The sequence below is a fragment of the Bufo bufo genome, chromosome 4 (genome assembly GCF_905171765.1).
Source record: "Bufo bufo chromosome 4, aBufBuf1.1, whole genome shotgun sequence".
Classification (NCBI taxonomy): Eukaryota; Metazoa; Chordata; class Amphibia; order Anura; family Bufonidae; genus Bufo; species Bufo bufo.
This window is the reverse complement of record NC_053392.1, coordinates 593,038,433-593,056,293: the sequence shown is the minus strand read 5'-3', so window position 1 is coordinate 593,056,293 and position 17,861 is coordinate 593,038,433.

Sequence of the window (17,861 nt, the reverse complement as noted above, 5' to 3'; positions counted from 1 at the left end):
TGGGCTGTAGAATTGGTGTCCCCTAAGCGTCATATCATCTCAGCGGTGCGGAGGAAATTCGGAAGTGGCGGGAAGATGACGTTCCCGGTTGGGTCTGGGAGCTTTACCCGAGGTGACAGTGTTCCACTGGGCCGAGCTTGGAGGCGAGGGTATAGGCTCTCCCTGGTCGGCGGGCATCCAGGACGGTATCTCCATAGGTGAAATACCCATGTGATCCCAGGCAGCATTTAGATCCTGAGGGGAGCGTATAGTAATCTGCCTCCCGTTCTTCATAACGGCCAGGCCGAATGGGTAAAGCCATCTGAACTGGATGGCAGAGGCCTTGAGGGCATCTAGAAGTGGCCGGAGAATTCGGCGTTTCGCCAACGTAGTAGGAGCCAGGTCTTGAAAAAACAAGATCGGTGTGCCTTCAAATTCCAGGCGTTCTGCTTCTCTACTTGCCTTCAGCAGAGCCGCAGTGTCCACATAGCTTAGAAGGCCACAGACGACATCTCTCGGCGGATCAGAGCCTTTAGGCTTAGGTCTCAAAGCTCTGTGTATCCTCTCAATTGTTATTTTCGCTGCTCTGTCTGTTCCCAGAAGATTCGCAAAAATTTCGCATGCGATTTTTTCCAGAGCTTCCGATGCGAATGATTCAGGTAGGCCCCGGATCCGGATGTTTCGTCTGCGGCTGCGGTTTTCTTGATCTTCGATGCGAAGCAAAGCATCATTAAGCAAGCCATTATGCGAATTTAATGCCGCGCATATTTCTCCCTCGTGGCGAATAATCGCATCATGCGAATTTTCTAAGTCCGCCACCCGCTGCCCCATGCTGCGCAGATCTACCTTGATCTCTGCTAGGTCTTGTCGCAGGGGAGCCAGAGCGGAGTCCAGGACCTCCCGAAGTGCCTTCTTTGAAAGAGTTCCACTCCGTTTTCGGGCTCTGTAATCTGAGATGTCAGAGGCGCTTCCTGCTTCAGAATAGTCTTCTCCCTCAGATTGCTGAGATGCAGCCGGCGCCATCTTGGGAGTCTCAGCCACACGGGTCTTGGGCTGCTTCTTCAGGTATTGCTCCATGTCTGGCTGTTTGGAGCGGACCTGGGTGGTCTCTAAAGGGTCCTTGGTGCGGTCTCTCCCCGCTTTGCCCATTTGCGCAGGTAAAAAGGTGCTTTTAATGGGGTTAATCACCAGCTAGTTGGAGGAGCTCAGCAACAGGCAGCCATTCAGCAAGGCAGCCAAGCTCCGCCCCCCTGTAGCAGTTATATTCTTGTATATAGGAGCAGTATTATAGTAGTTATATTCTTGCACATAGGAGGCAGTATTATAGTAGTTATATTCTTGTACATAGGAGGTAGTATTATAGTAGTTATATTCTTGTACATAGGAAGCAGTATTATAGTAGTTATATTCTTGTACATAGGAGCAGTATTATAGTAGTTATATTCTTGTACATAGGAGACAGTATTATAGTAGTTATATTCTTGTACATAGGAGCAGTATTATAGTAGTTATATTCTTGTACATAGGAGCAGTATTATAGTAGTTATATTCTTGTACACAGGAGCAGTATTATAGTAGTTATATTCTTGTACATAATCAGGCCCCAATCCTGTATCTTTACCTCTTAGATACGTAAACCATCTTGATGTGTCTCTGTCCCTTTTTCCCCCCGAATTTTTAGGTAACATTGTACAGCCTGAAGAGAAGGGGACGGCTCTGAATTTTACTACTGCCTATGGAATAGGAGGTAAACATGAGTTGGGTTCCCCTTTACCCAGACAGTGTCACAGTCCTGTAGCTTTCATGACTTACAGGTATCTATATTCCTATCCCATTGATTTTGAATGAATGTATTACACCTTTGAATGAGAATTTCTAGTGATTTTTTTTAAGGTTTAGCATCATATTATTTGCCTGTGTGATTGTTTTATCTCTTGTTCTGTTGTGTACCCTTAATGTTGTTAGTACGTGACGTTATCATGTTTATTACTTACGTGTTTCTTTTGTGTATTTTCCATTATCTCTCAAACAATGGCAGCTTAATTTTTAAGGAAGGAAAAAACGACCATATGCATTTTTAATGTGTTTGTCATATGTGAAGTCCTTCAGGGCTCTTTTAGCAGTGCATAGTTTTTCTCTGATTCACTGGCATTTTTATGTACTTTGCAGGCATTAGAAAAATGCTTCCGTGCTTGTCACAATGTGATGGTTTTCATTTGCTAATGCATTGAGTTGTTAAAATGTCTATTAAAAAGAAACACTTTGAGAACAAAACAATTGAAGGTGCATGAATTACAGTAAACTTGCTTTTACATTTAATAATTTCCTACTGGGGGAAAATATGTAACTAGCACAAAAATGTCAACATAGTTGGGTCTTTTACAGGAGGGGCAAGGTGATTGGCCACTTTTTTCGAAGTTGTAGATGAAATATCACTGTGTAACCCCCATGATTAATGTCAATAATAAAAATCAAGCATTATATAGTACATAGCAATATCTTTCTAACAAAGCTAGAACCAGCCCTGTACCTCACATGGATCCAGAGATGTTGCAGCTCAGGGGGCGTGTCTTTTCTGCTGCAAGCTCAGGGGGCGTGTCTTTTCTCCTGCAGCTCAGGGGGCGTGTCTTTTCTGCTGCAGATCAGGGGGCGTGTCTTTTCTGCTGCAGATCAGGGGCCATAATGGATGACATTGATCTTCTGCATCTTTTGACTAGATCATATCTCTGTTCAGCATCAGTGATGAGCAGCAGGGGCAATATTCAAATTCGCGATATTTCGCAAATATTTGGGCGAATATTAGTCATATATTCGCGAATTTTAGAATTCGTGACCTCCAGTCATTATTTTCTTGATTGTGAAAATTGGCAATCGTAAAATTTGCAACACAAAAATTCACGATACGAAAATTCGGGATCACCACAACCCCTAAAGTCAAAGATATTGCAGCCTTCTCATTGGCCCACAAGCAAGAAGCAGTGAGTGATCATGGGTAGTGATGAAAAAAAAATCTAGAATATTCGCGATTACGAAGATATATTAAAACGTAACCTTTACTAGGTCAATTAAAATAGTTGTCACACTGGGTGAGAGACGACATAGACAACACTTACAACAGTAAATTCCTCCACTGCATCAATTCATATTCATATTCCATTTGGAAATAATAAAAAAGAGAAAAAAATGGGTGGATCTCACCTCGTCTGGGCGGGGTCCGACTGTGGAGGATGGTCCTGGCAATGGTCTTACCTTGGACCTGTGTGACCAGGTGCTAGTGTGGTGTTGGCACGATGTTATATCCTGCACGGCCCTATTATGGCTTTCCTGCCTGCCTAGGGGGATAGGGACTCGTAACAAACCTGCCTACCACAATGGAGCACCTGCCCCGACATCAGGATCCATTAGGAGCACGTGCCAGTGTTTTGATATGATATCTCTAATTCCTGAAGAACAACCATTGAAGGTACTAATAAAACGAATCTCCCTGTCATTACTGGAGCTACTATTAGTAGGGGCGTCCTCCCTCCGCTCAGATCTGTGTAGGATGACCCCAGATCAGGAGCACATGGGATGTGACGGTGGATACAGTCAAAAGTATAATATCATAATATGTAGTCCACCAGATAAAGATGTTGTCACATTCAAACCATTAGCGTAGTGGACGTGACGGTGGATCCATCCAAAAAATATAATATCACAATATGAATACAGAATAGGGTCCTTGGCCCAACAATCGGCTAGCATCCATGGGGGAAGAGCCTGTTTCGGATGTCATGCCAAATTATATCTGCTATGCGACTGTGCATCTATGAAAATGACAGGCAAGTCATCATGTGTCTGCTAATAGGGCCAAGCGTCATGAGCCTAGTAGTTGCTATGCAACTGGCAACGCTCTGACCTCGGCTCTGACCTCACTTCCGGTTCAGCCGCATCATGTGACGTTGACTTCCGGTCCGGTGGAACGCACGCGAGTGGCGTGCGTTCCACGCCGAATCACAAATGCTCTGCGATACCTGGACAGGTGAGTCAAATGATTACGGGGGGCGTACACACATCGGGAGTAGGGGTATAAGAGGAGGCGGCTAATAACCACCCATTGCTCACCCAAATCACCGTTACTTTGGGTGAGACACGGACTGACAAGGGACACTTCCCCTGCATCAGTGTGGACAAGATCTATCCATCTTGTCCTAAGAATACGAGGCTAAAACCACCTTGATTCTGAGTAAGTAAACGGCGGCTGTTGATTAGCCACGCTGCGTGGGGTGCTCAAATACTGGTGACCTATATTGAGTGTTTGTTTGTAACTTCTATTTGTAGTTGCCCTGGAATATACATATGAAGTCCCCTGATGATGTCCAGAAGTGACAGAAACATGGCATGTAGGGCGTTGTAGTTAGGGCTTGATAGGATTAAGACCCATACTGAGGGAAAGGCTCGGTGTGGGGTCGCCCCTGTCGGGGCGGGTGCTCCATTGTGGTAGGCAGGTTTGTTACGAGTCCCTATCCCCCTAGGCAGGCAGGAAAGCCATAATAGGGCCGTGCAGGATATAACATCGTGCCAACACCACACTAGCACCTGGTCACACAGGTCCAAGGTAAGACCATTGCCAGGACCATTCTCCACAGTCGGACCCCGCCCAGACGAGGTGAGATCCACCCATTTTTTTCTCTTTTTTATTATTTCCAAATGGAATATGAATATGAATTGATGCAGTGGAGGAATTTACTGTTGTAAGTGTTGTCTATGTCGTCTCTTACCCAGTGTGACAACTATTTTAATTGACCTAGTAAAGGTTACGTTTTATTGAATCCCAGTTTACAAATATTTTTCTGCATTATTTGGGTGTAATTATATGCCACTTACAGCAACTAGTAAGAGTGGTATACATAAATTGTTTTACGAAGATATATTCTTATATTCTAGATATTCGTGAATTTTCGAAGTGCCAATATTTGCGATAAAAATTTGCGATTAGAATATTCATGATCAACACTATTCAGCATATCTGAACCATAGATATGCTTCAACTTTGATAGTAAGAGACATCTTTCTTTGCAATGTCATTGCTTCTGTGGGCCTTTTCAGCTTCATGCATCTCTACAATTTGTCTTCTGATGTCTTCTCAATAGTTTGCCTCGTGACATAGGTCAAAATAACGAAACTCTTTTTAAAAGGGAAAATTTGTCAGTAACCAGGCATTGTGTGTCTTTATATAATGTTTAAATCACCTGTAAACCCCACACTTCTAATTTAATCCCCTTAAATTAAAGTTGTCTGTGTCAAGACATACACTACTCATACATAGTGTTGATCGAGCACCAAAGTGCTCTGGTGCTCTACAGAGCACCGGGCACAATGGAAGTCAATGGGAGAACCCAAGCATTGAACCAGGCACCCCCTGCTCTGAAGAGGGGAGGGTGCTGGATCCCACTGAGGTCTATGCAGAAGATCGCTGTACAGTGGGGGAATCCCCCAGTGTGAGTCTGAGCTTAGGAGTCCCTGCTCTGACTCCATATATAGCTATGTCTATATATGGAGTCAGTGCTTGGGGACACCCAGTGTATTTGAATCTAATTTAGCCTCTATTTCTGAAAAGTTTCTGCCGGGATATTAACTTACAACCTTCTACATTGGAGGCAAGAACCTTAAACACTAAGCTATAAAGTTGAATCATAAACTGTGTCAGACAAACCTCATAAAAAAGTTTCTCATGTAGTCTGTCTCAGAAGCAATGACATAGCAAAGAAAGATGTCTCTTACTATCAAAGTATTCCTATACAGCAGAAGTATCATTTTATATTTAACTGCAGGATAACATGCAGCACTATAGCTTAGCGGTTAAGGTTCTCGGCTTTAATGTAGAAGGTTGTGAGTTAAAATCCCAGCAGAAACACTTCATAAATAGAGGCTAAATTTAATTTAAACATATGTGTATATATAAGTTTTTAGCCATAATATATTTACATATATTATTATATATTTACAATATATAATATATTATAATATATGTAAATATATTATGTCTAAAAACATCTGTAGTAGTTTCCTACATATTATGCAATCAAATATATAAAAAGTATGATATATATATATATATATATTGTGGGAGATTAGCTGGTGGGGATCACCTTTTCTGAAAACAGACAGTCCGTATGCAGGCAGTTTCTTTGAAAGTCTGGCTGGTTGCCAGGTTTATTTAGCCCAAAAGGTTTGCACAGCAGAAAACAAACAAAACAGAAAGTAAATCCTTGCCGTCCGGCGCTAAGCTATACAGTTATGTCCTGACTATACGGTGTGGGGCTGCTCCCCGACACCGCCAACACAAATGGTAAAGCAAACCTTTAGTTTCTCTTGCATCCAAACATAGCTCTCCCTTCAGCCACACAGGTTACAATCCTGAGACTCAGCACATGAGAGAGCTGTTGTGCTCTCTTCCTGTTTATTTAAAGTCCACCTGGAGGTGAACTCCAGTGGACCACAATCTCTGGACCGGAACCAAGCCTGCCTTAGAGGCTGGAAAAAACCCGGGTCGGATTCCGGTTCAGTCCCTCACAACAGAGCGCATGCGAGGTGAAACATACCTATCATCCACCACCTCGCCTCGCATACCGTCACATATCCCCCCCCTCTGCTCTAGCCCCCGCGGCTGAGCAACTGTCCCCAGCATACAATGCATGCGGGAGAGGGCATCTGCATTGTTTTGGAGCTTGCCCGGCCTATGCTCTACTGAAAACTTAAAGGGCTGTAAGGCCAGAAACCACCTTGTCACGCGGCTATTTTTTTCCCTGTTGTCACACATCCACTTTAGGGGTGCATGGTCGGTGACGAGCTTAAACGACCTTCCCAGTAAGTAATATTTCAGCGAGTCTAGGGCCCATTTAATAGCGAGACATTCCTTCTCGACAATGGCATAGTTCTTTTCATGCTTGTTCAGCTTTCGGCTCAGGTATACCACTGGGTGCTCCTCACCGTCTCTGGTTTGGGATAGGACAGCCCCTAGGCCCACCTCAGAGGCGTCCGTCTGTACCACAAACTCCTTTGAGAAGTCCGGGGTTACCAACACCGGTAGTACACAAAGGGCCCGCTTTAACTTCTGGAAGGCCTCCTCGGCTTCAGGATTCCATTTAACCATGGCCGACCCCCTGCCCTTTGTCAGGTCGGTCAGAGGGGCGGCCATGGTGGCAAAGTCGGGTATAAACCGCCGGTAATACCCCGTAATGCCAATAAAGGCCCGAACTTGTTTTTTGTTTATCGGTTGGGGCCATTTTTGAATGGCCTCAACCTTATTGGTCTGGGGCTTGACCAGTCCCCGGCCAATAACGTAGCCAAGGTATTTGGCTTCCTCCAGGCCTATGGCACACTTTTTTGGGTTGGCCGTGAGACCTGCTTCCTTAAGTGAATCTACCACTGCTTGTACCCGAAGCAGGTGCGATTCCCAATCTGGGCTGTGGATGACCACATCGTCCAAGTAAGCAGCTGCATACGGGCGATGTGGGCTCAAAGTTTTATCCATCATTCGCTGGAATGATGCAGGAGCTCCATGCAGACCAAAAGGCATCCGCTTATACTGAAACGAGCCTTCAGGAGTGGAAAAGGCAGTTTTCTCCTTGGCCGATTCAGTTAGGAGTATCTGCCAGTAGCCTTTCGTCAGGTCTAGGGTCGTTATGTAGCGGGCTTGTCCCAACCTGTCCACGAGTTCGTCGACCCGAGGCATCGGGTAGGCATCGAACTTGGAGACACTGTTGAGTTTCCTAAAGTCGTTACAAAACCTAACAGTGCCATCGGGTTTTGGGACCAGCACTATGGGGCTCGACCAATCACTGTGGGACTCTTCTATCACGTCCAATTCTAGCATCATTTTTATTTCCTTTGCGACTGCCTCTCGCCTGGCCTCCGGTATTCTATATGCCTTTACATTTACGCGAACCCCAGGTTCTGTCACTATGTCATGCCGAATCACGTTGGTTCGTCCGGGTAAGGGGGAGAAAAAGTCTCTATTTTTGTACAAAAACGCCCTAACGTCACTTTGTTGCACCAGGGATAGGGATTCCGTTATGGGGACGTCAGGGATCACCGGTCGCCGGACTGTTGCAGCCGGAGATGTGGCCAATAAAGTCTCTCTGTCCTTCCAGGGTTTTAAGAGATTTACATGATAAATCTGTTGTGGCTTCCGTTTCCCAGGTTGGTAGACTTTGTAGTTGACCTCTCCTACTTTTTCAACCACCTCAAAGGGACCCTGCCACTTAGCCAGGAACTTGCTTTCAACCGTGGGAACCAGTACCAACACTCGGTCCCCGGGGCTGAAAGTACGGACCTTGGCACCCCGATTATAGACCCTCCTCTGGGCCTCCTGGGCTCGCTCCATATGTTCACGAACCAGGGGCAAGACAGCTGCGATTCGATCCTGCATCAAGGAGACATGCTCTATGACGCTTCGATACGGGGTGGCCTCTCCTTCCCACGTTTCTTTGGCGACATCTAGCAGCCCCCTGGGATGTCTACCATACAAGAGCTCAAAGGGGGAATACCCTGTGGACCCCTGCGGAACCTCGCGTATGGCAAACATGAGATATGGTAGCAAAAAATCCCAATTTTTCCCATCTCTGTCAACCACCTTTTTCAGCATACTTTTCAGCGTTTTATTAAATCGCTCCACAAGTCCATCCGTTTGGGGGTGGTAGACCGAGGTGCGGAGATGGTATATTTTATATACTTTACACAGTTCCTTGGTGACCCTGGACATAAATGGGGTGCCTTGATCGGTTAAGATCTCCTTTGGGATCCCCACTCGACTAAACACCTGGACCAACTCCTTGGCGATAGTCTTAGCGGAGGTGTTACGCAAGGGGATGGCCTCAGGGTAGCGTGTTGCGTAGTCCAGGATTACCAGAATATGCTGGTGACCCCGGGCAGACTTCACCACTGGCCCCACCAGGTCCATGCCAATCCGTTCAAAAGGGACCTCAATTATTGGTAGAGCGACCAGGGGACTGCGAAAGTGGGGCGCCGGTGCTGACAATTGGCACTCGGGGCACGACTCACAGTACTGCCTGACATCTGCATGCAACCCAGGCCAGAAAAATCTCTGGGCGATTCTCTCCCTGGTCTTTTCAACACCGAGATGTCCCCCCATCACGTGACTATGTGCCAGGTCTAGTACGACCCTGCGGAAGGGTTTGGGAACCAGTAGCTGTTCGACCTCGTCTTCTCCACGTTTTATCACCTGATACAGTAAATTGTTGTTGAGGGCCATGTAGGGGAAGGACACCCCCCAGTTAGGGACCACCGGTTCCCCATCCACCATCTTAACATTTTCCCTAGCTCTAATGAGGGTGACATCTCGCAGTTGTTCGGTACAGAAATCCTCTCTCCTGACTTCTAAATCTGGCATAACATTTGGACTACTCTAACTGTCAGGGTCAGAGACATTCTCCTGTTCATTACCCTCGAACTGAGGGCTAGCTTCCCGGTCCTCCGGCTCCCCAGCCAAGACAGGGAAAGGAAGAGGATCTCCCGCTTCCTCAACAACGTCCCCTTCCCTTTGGAAAAAAGGATCTGGCGAGAGCTCCCGTGCCTCCCCAGCAGGGGGAGCTCTATCTACCAGTCTCCCCTTGCCTTCCCATAAGCTCCAAAAATGGGGAAAATCTCTCCCCACTAACGCTTCGTGAAGCAGTGACGGCACCACCCCGACTGAATGTGTCACACTGCCCCAAGGGGTATCAACCTCGACCACTGCTGTCTGGTAGTCCCGTGTGTCCCCATGAATACAAATGACCCCGATAGTACTGGGGTGTAGTTTGGAGGGGTTTACACAATCCTTCCTGATTAGTGTCACCACACTACCCGAGTCTAGCAGGGCTGTGAGTGGTTTTCCATCCACAGAGATAGCACACATTTGTCTCTCGTTGTGACTCGAACATGCTGCAGTACACGCGACCTGTGCAAAAAGAGAAATGTGTCTTTTCCTGTAAGCATAGTCACACTGCATAGGCTCATCGCTTAACGGACAGTTTGCAGCAATATGCCCAAATGCATGGCACCGATAACACTGTATGTGCTCTACCCCCAGTCCTTTTAAGGGTCCCAAAGACCTTCCTGGCTTCTTTGGCCAGTCTCCAGGTCTAGGACCCACAGTCTCATTAGCTGCAAAATCAGTCTTAACATTACCCCTGCTTTTGAACCCTGGAACAGTCTTACCAGATCCTGGGGGTGATCTTGCGTCCCAAGACGCTCCACGGTGGGGCATAGACGGATTCAACAAGTCCTCAGAAGCAAGGTACCTCTCCACTAGGTCCACCAACTGGTTTGCAGTGTTGGGGTCCCCCTGTCCGACCCACTTCTTCAATGTCGCAGGGAGCGCACGCAGGTACCGGTCCATTACTACACGCTCCACGATCTGAGGGCCGGTCAAGGTCTCTGGCTGCAACCACTTCCGGGTGAGATGGATCAGGTCAAACATTTGAGAACGGGGTGGCTTGCCGCTGGAGTAAGTCCACTGATGCACACGCTGGGCTCGGACTGCCATGGTGACACCCAAGCGTGCAAGTATCTCCGTCTTCAGTGTCTCATAGTCCTGGGCCTTTTCCGGTTCGAGATCAAAGTACGCCTTTTGAGGTTCCCCGGTCAAAAACGGGGCCACTAGACCCGCCCACTGTTCTTTTGGCCACTCCTCGCGGACAGCAACTCTCTCAAAAGTCGCAAGGTAGGCCTCAACATCATCAGTAGGTGTCATCTTCTGTAGGTGATACGAGGCACGTACCAATTTTGGTTCCCCTGGCGCAGGAGGTGCGAACCCTTTTTTCAGCTCCACAAGAGCCTCTGCGAACTGCCGGTTCATCTCCTGTTGGGCAGCCTGTTGTGCTGCAGCGGCCTCTGCGACTTGGCGGTTGGATTCCCGCTGAGCTGCATTGGCCTGTAGCAGGGCCTTTAACATTTCCTCCATTTTCAGAAAATGCCCGCTGAGTCCACCACGTGTGGGAGATTAGCTGGTGGGGATCACCTTTTCTGAAAACAGACAGTCCGTATGCAGGCAGTTTCTTTGAAAGTCTGGCTGGTTGCCAGGTTTATTTAGCCCAAAAGGTTTGCACAGCAGAAAACAAACAAAACAGAAAGTAAATCCTTGCCGTCCGGCGCTAAGCTATACAGTTATGTCCTGACTATACGGTGTGGGGCTGCTCCCCGACACCGCCAACACAAATGGTAAAGCAAACCTTTAGTTTCTCTTGCATCCAAACATAGCTCTCCCTTCAGCCACACAGGTTACAATCCTGAGACTCAGCACATGAGAGAGCTGTTGTGCTCTCTTCCTGTTTATTTAAAGTCCACCTGGAGGTGAACTCCAGTGGACCACAATCTCTTGACCGGAACCAAGCCTGCCTTAGAGGCTGGAAAAAACCCGGGTCGGATTCCGGTTCAGTCCCTCACAACAGAGCGCATGCGAGGTGAAACATACCTATCATCCACCACCTCGCCTCGCATACCGTCACAATATATATCATTTTTTTTTTATTTTTTTTTTTTGTAATTACACATTTATTTTGTGAAATACATTTTTTACAATTACTAAAAAAAATATAAAATATACAAATTTAATTTAGCCTCTATTCCTGAAATGTTTCTGCTGGGATTTGAACTCTCAACCTTCTACATTAGAGCCAAGAACCTTAACCACTATGCCAGGGCTGGCCAACCTGCGGCTCCCCAGCTGTTGTAAAACTACAACTCCCACCATGCCCTGCTGTAGGCTGATAGCTGTAGGCAGACTGGGCATGCTGGGAGTTGTAGTTTTGCAACAGCTGGAGAGCCGCAGGTTGGCCATACCTGCACTATGCAATAGAGCTGCATGTTAACCTGCCGTTAAATATAAAATGATACTTCTGCTGTATAGGAATACTTACTACACTACGAGGTTTTTCTGACACCGTTTATCATTTGGCTTTGTAGCTGAGTGGTTACGGTTCTTGCCTCTAATGTAGAAGGTTGTGAGTTTAAATTCCAGCAGAAACTTTTCAGAAATAGAGGCTAAATTAGATTTTAATACACGGACACTGTTCGGCCAAGCATCGCGATGCTCGAGTCAAAATGGTGTTGGGCCGAGCATAAAGTTAGAAATTTGGAAATTTGCGATATCATAACATGAAAGTTGGGCATTTAAGTAGAAGCAGCAATAGTGATTTCCTCATCTCAAACAATTTATTGAAACAAAAGCCAACACCAGTGGTAGGTATACCCCCAAAAAATGGCAGTGCCCCAATAACTTGTCATGTGGCCTTGATCATCAATTACAGCTTGACAACAACGTCTCATGCTGTTAACAAGTCGACTTATTGTCTGCTGAGGCATTGCATCCACTCTTCTTGATGGGCGGTCCTCAGGTCATTGAGGTTCTGGGGAACAGAGTTACGAGCCTCTACACGGCAACTCAGCTGATCCCATAGGTTTTCAATGGGATTCAGCTCTAGAGAAAGTGCAGGCCTCTTCATTTGAGGTCCCCCGTTCTCCAGCAGCAATTCGCTAATGATGCGACCTCGATGAGCTGGTGCATTGTCTTCCATGGAGATGAAATTAGGCCTGTGTTGTTCATGCAGAGACACAATGACTGTATTAATGATGTTATTCTAGTGCTATGGGCTTGTCACTGTACCATTCACATAGTGTAGGGCAGTTCTGTATTGACTAGACACACCTGCCCACACTGTAACACCACTACCACCAAAGCGGTCATCAGTGTGGGATGTGGCCAAAGGAAGTCCACTTCTATGCCTTTCTGTGACTCTTCCAGTCTCTCTGTATCTCTGTTGCAACCTGCTGATGACACTCTGTGACAGTCTAAGCTCAGTGGCCACTTCCATCTGAGAACATGCTGCTTGAAGCCTCGCAATGGTGAGGTACAGTTGATCACTTTTTAGGTGTCGTCTCTGTCTCATGATGTCAAAATGTGAACAGCATGATGAGGAGGACTGTTTAAATACCAATTCTATTTGAACCAGGAAATTTATTGGGTGATTGATGAATCAAACACATGTTGTGAATTTTGCCGTTAAGCTCATTGTTAGAGAACAGCAAGTTGTGCAAAAAGTTCTGAAACATTGAACAGTTGGACATGTGCATTCAAAAGTTTAGAGACAGTCACATTAATTTCTCATGTAAAGGTTAGAGGGAATTTTAGGTTCATCCTGAAATTTCACCCACAAGCCAAATATCCCTAACTTTTTATGAGTAGTGTGAGTCACAATAACTAAACTCTGATTATAAGAGAACATTTGTCAGTGACCAGGCATTGTGTGCCTTTATTTAATGTGCAAAGCACCTGGAAAACCTACACATCCTATCTCCTTTGCTTAAATGAAAGTTGTTTGGCTCATTACAGCAGTGTCACGGCTGAGGATGGGGAAAACCCTCAGCCGTGCGATGACAGTGGATGGTAGTCACGTCTTGGCCAGAACCACAGAACTAGGGAGCAGGTCACCTCCTATTGCCTCCCTAATCTCACCCTAACTCCTAGCGACATGAGCCGACCTTGAAGGTAGGAGGACTCATGCTCTGGAACCTCGGGTCCCTACTTGCCCTCCGCCGGTCCCTACGCTAGGAGCTGGGTAGACTACCTGTTCCTTCTGGACATGGAGAAATAGGAGTCTAAAGATGGCCAAACTATAAAGACAGGGGAAACGGAAACAGGCATATGGCAATGGCAGGTAAGTGCAACTAGTACTAACACCCACCTGCCACAGACACAGGGCCTGGGACCCAAGTATCAGTGCTGCTGTCCACAAACACAAACGACAGAGCACACACACCACACAGGACACCAGGAAACCATACGCTGCAAAGAATAGACATGACACACAAACACATCCTCATAACATCGTGTATAAACAATACATAACAATTTGTTTATGACCACAAGGGTGGCCCCCACTGGCTGTCACGGATGGTGTACAGGAAACAAGACAATGCAAAATAATCTATGACTCACTGGATCTACAACGAAGGAACAAAAGGGAGACCCCTGCATGAGACCTGGCACACTCTCCCTGACTGCTCAGCCTATGCGAACATTCCAAAGGTGGATGGTCGCATATCCACGTACCTCGACTATCTAACACCTGAAGACCCTACAATAGTGAGGGGACATGACCACCGGCTCCCTACACAAGACACGGAGGGAGTCAGGGTCTCCTAAGATCCAGCAAACAGAAAATCACAAATAAATATACAGCACTTATCTTGCAGAAGACTGGGATATAGGAACAGCATGCACACACACTCCAGGAAGTTGTATAAGCCGCACACTACTGCATTATGGGGAGGAATTTAAAGGGAAGCAATCAGTCCAACTGCATGACAGCTGAGAGAGGCTAACGAGATGATGAACTGAAACCAAAACAAAGAAAACTCAAGGAGGAGGTTCTGAAAGGCTTCTGTCAGACTTCTCAGCTGTCTGGTTGTGACAGTACCCCTCCCTCTACGAGTGGACTCCGGACACTCAGAGCCCACCTTCTCAGGATGGGACCTATGGAAAGCCCTGATGAGACGAGTGGCCTTAATGTCCGTCACTGGGACCCACATCCTCTCCTCAGGACCATAACCCTCCCAATGAACGAGGTACTGGAGACAACACGAGAATCCACAATCCTAGAGACCTGAAATTCAAGATTCCCATCAACCATAATCAGAGGAGGAGGCAAAGGCGAGGGTACAATGGGTTGAACATAAGGTTTCAATAAGGACTTATGAAAAACATTATGGATCTTCCAAGTCTGAGGAAGATCTAGACGGTAGGCAACAGGATTGATGACAGATAGGATCTTGTAAGGCCCAATCAACCTAGGACCCAACTTCCAGGAGGGAACCTTCAATTTGATATTCTTGGTAGACAACCACACCAGATCACCAACATTCAGGTCCGGACCAGGCACACGTCTCTTATCTGCCACACGCTTATATCTCTCACTCATGCTCTTTAGATTATCCTGAATCTTTTGCCAAATAGATGACAAAGACGAGGAGAATCTGTCCTCATCAGGTAAACCAGAAGACCCCTCTCCCGAGAAAGTCCCAAACTGCGGATTAAACCCATATGCACCAAAAAATGGTGACTTATCAGAGGACTCCTGACGACGGTTATTTAAAGCAAACTCAGCAAGGGACAAAAAAGAAAAAAGAACACCAATCCTCCTGATTCTCCGCCACAAAACAGCGCAGATATGTCTCCAGATTCTAATTGACGCGCTCCGTCTGGCCATTCGACTGCGGGTGGAAAGCAGAAGAGAATGACAACCGAACCCCCAAGCGAGAACAGAAAGCCTTCCAGAATCTGGAAACAAACTGCGTGCCCCTATCAGAGACTATGTCTGAAGGAATACCATGCAATTTGACAATGTGGTCAATGAATGCCTGCGCCAGCGTCTTAGCATTGGGCAAACCAGGAAAAGGGATGAAATGCACCATTTTGCTAAAACGGTCGACCACCACCAGAATCACAGTCTTCCCCGAGGAACGAGGCAGGTCCGTTATGAAGTCCATGGACAGATGTGTCCAAGGACGGGAAGGAATGGGTAAGGGAAGGAGAGGACCTGATGGCCGTGAATGAGGGACTTTGGCACGAGCGCAAGTCTCGCAGGCTGCCACAAAACCCTCAACCGACTTACGAAGCGCAGGCCACCAGAATCTCCGAGCGATGAGATCCAGTGTGGCTCTTGCCCCCGGGTGCCCAGCAAGGACCGTATCGTGGTGTTCCTTAAAAATCTTGTGTCTCAAAGCAAGAGGCACAAACAACCTCCCAGGAGGACAAAGATCAGGAGCCTCTGACTGGGCTGCCTGCACCTCTGCCTCCAATTCAGGAAAAAGAGCAGAGACCACCACACCTTCAGACAAAATGGGACCCGGGTCTTCAAAATTCCCACCTCCCGGAAAACAACGTGACAGGGCATCTGCCTTCACATTCTTAACCCCAGGGCGGAACGTAACAACAAAATCAAACCTTGAAAAGAACAAAGACCATCTGGCCTGTCTCGGGTTCAGACACTTGGCTGACTCCAAGTAGGCCAGATTTTTATGGTCAGTAAACACGGTAATAGGGTGTCTGGCTCCCTCTAGCCAATGGCGCCATTCCTCAAAAGCCAACTTGATGGCCAACAATTCCCTATCTCCCACATCGTAATTTCTCTCTGCGGAGGAGAGTTTCTTCGAGAAAAAGGCACACGGTGGCCATTTGGCAGGAGAGGAACCCTGAGACAAGACCGCACCCACACCTACCTCAGAAGCATCAACCTCAACTATGAAGGGTAAAGAAATATCAGGTTGTACCAGGATGGGAGCGGAAGCAAAACTCTCCTTGATATTAGAAAAGGCCTTACGCGCCTCTACCGACCAGGAAGAAAAATCTACCCCCTTTCTGGTCATATCAGTGAGTGGTTTAACAACAGAGGAATAATTCAAAATAAACTTCCTGTAATAATTGGCAAAGCCCAAAAAACTCATCAGCGCCTTCTGATTCTCAGGAAGCTCCCACTCAAGTACAGCGCGGACCTTCTCGGGGTCCATGCGAAAACCAGAAGCGGAGAGAAGAAACCCCAGAAATTGAATTTCTGGAATCGCAAACACACATTTTTCCAGTTTCGCGTATAATTTATTCTCCCGCAGGATGAGCAAGACCTGACGTAAGTGTTCCTTATGAGTTTTGAAATCAGGAGAAAAAATCAAAATGTCATCCAAATACACTAATACAAATTTTCCCATTAAATGATAAAAAATGCTGTTCACGAAATGCTGAAAAACGGCTGGGGCATTCATCAAACCAAAAGGCATAACCAAATTCTCAAAATGGCCCTCAGGGGTATTGAAGGCCGTCTTCCATTCGTCTCCTTCTCTGACCTTGACCAGGTTGTATGCCCCTCTTAGGTCTAATTTGGAAAAGACTTTAGCCCCAACAACCTGGTTAAACAGGTCCGGGATCAGAGGAAGCGGATAAGGGTCACGAATAGTGATACTGTTCAGCTCCCTGAAATCCAGACAAGGTCTTAAAGAACCATCTTTTTTCTTAACAAAGAAAAAAACAGCGGCAACAGGTGACTTCGAGAGTCGTATGTGTCCTTTTCTCAGACTCTCAGAGATATAAGTACGCATAGCGACCCTCTCAGGTTGGGAAAGATTGTATAAACGAGATTTAGGCAGTTTGGCGCCTGGGATGAGATTAATAGGGCAATCGTACTCCCTGTGCGGGGGCAAATCCTGAACTCCACTCTCAGAGAAGACATCCGAAAATTCAGAGAGGAAAGGTGGTACAATCTTAGTAGAAACCTCAGAAACAGATGTCGTGAGGCACTTCTCTCTGCAAAAGTCACTCCAACCATTTATTTGCCTCGCTTGCCAATCAATGGTGGGGTTATGTTTAGTGAGCCAGGGTAGCCCCAACACTAGAGGAGTAGGCGAACCGCTAAGGATGAAACATGACACATCCTCAACATGAGTATCACTCACAATTAAACGGATATTGTGAACTATGCCCTTTAATGATTTCTGAGAAAGTGGAGCGGAATCAATAGCAAAAACAGGAATATCCTTTCCCAAAGTGCATACCTGGAAACCATGAGTTATTGCAAATTGACTATCAATGAGATTGACAGCTGCTCCACTATCCACAAAAATCTCAAAAAAAATGCTCTTGCTCTCCAGCGCCACCCTAGCAGGCAGGACAAAACGGGAACTACAAGCAAACGGAAAACCTTCAATTTCCGCCTCAACCCTGCCAATAGTAACAGACGGAACATTTTTAAAAGATTTTTTCCTTTTTGTTTCTTTATTACTCCCAGAAAACTGCCTGAATCTCCTAGAGGGACAAACATTTGCCAAATGATTTATACCTCCACAACAAAAAC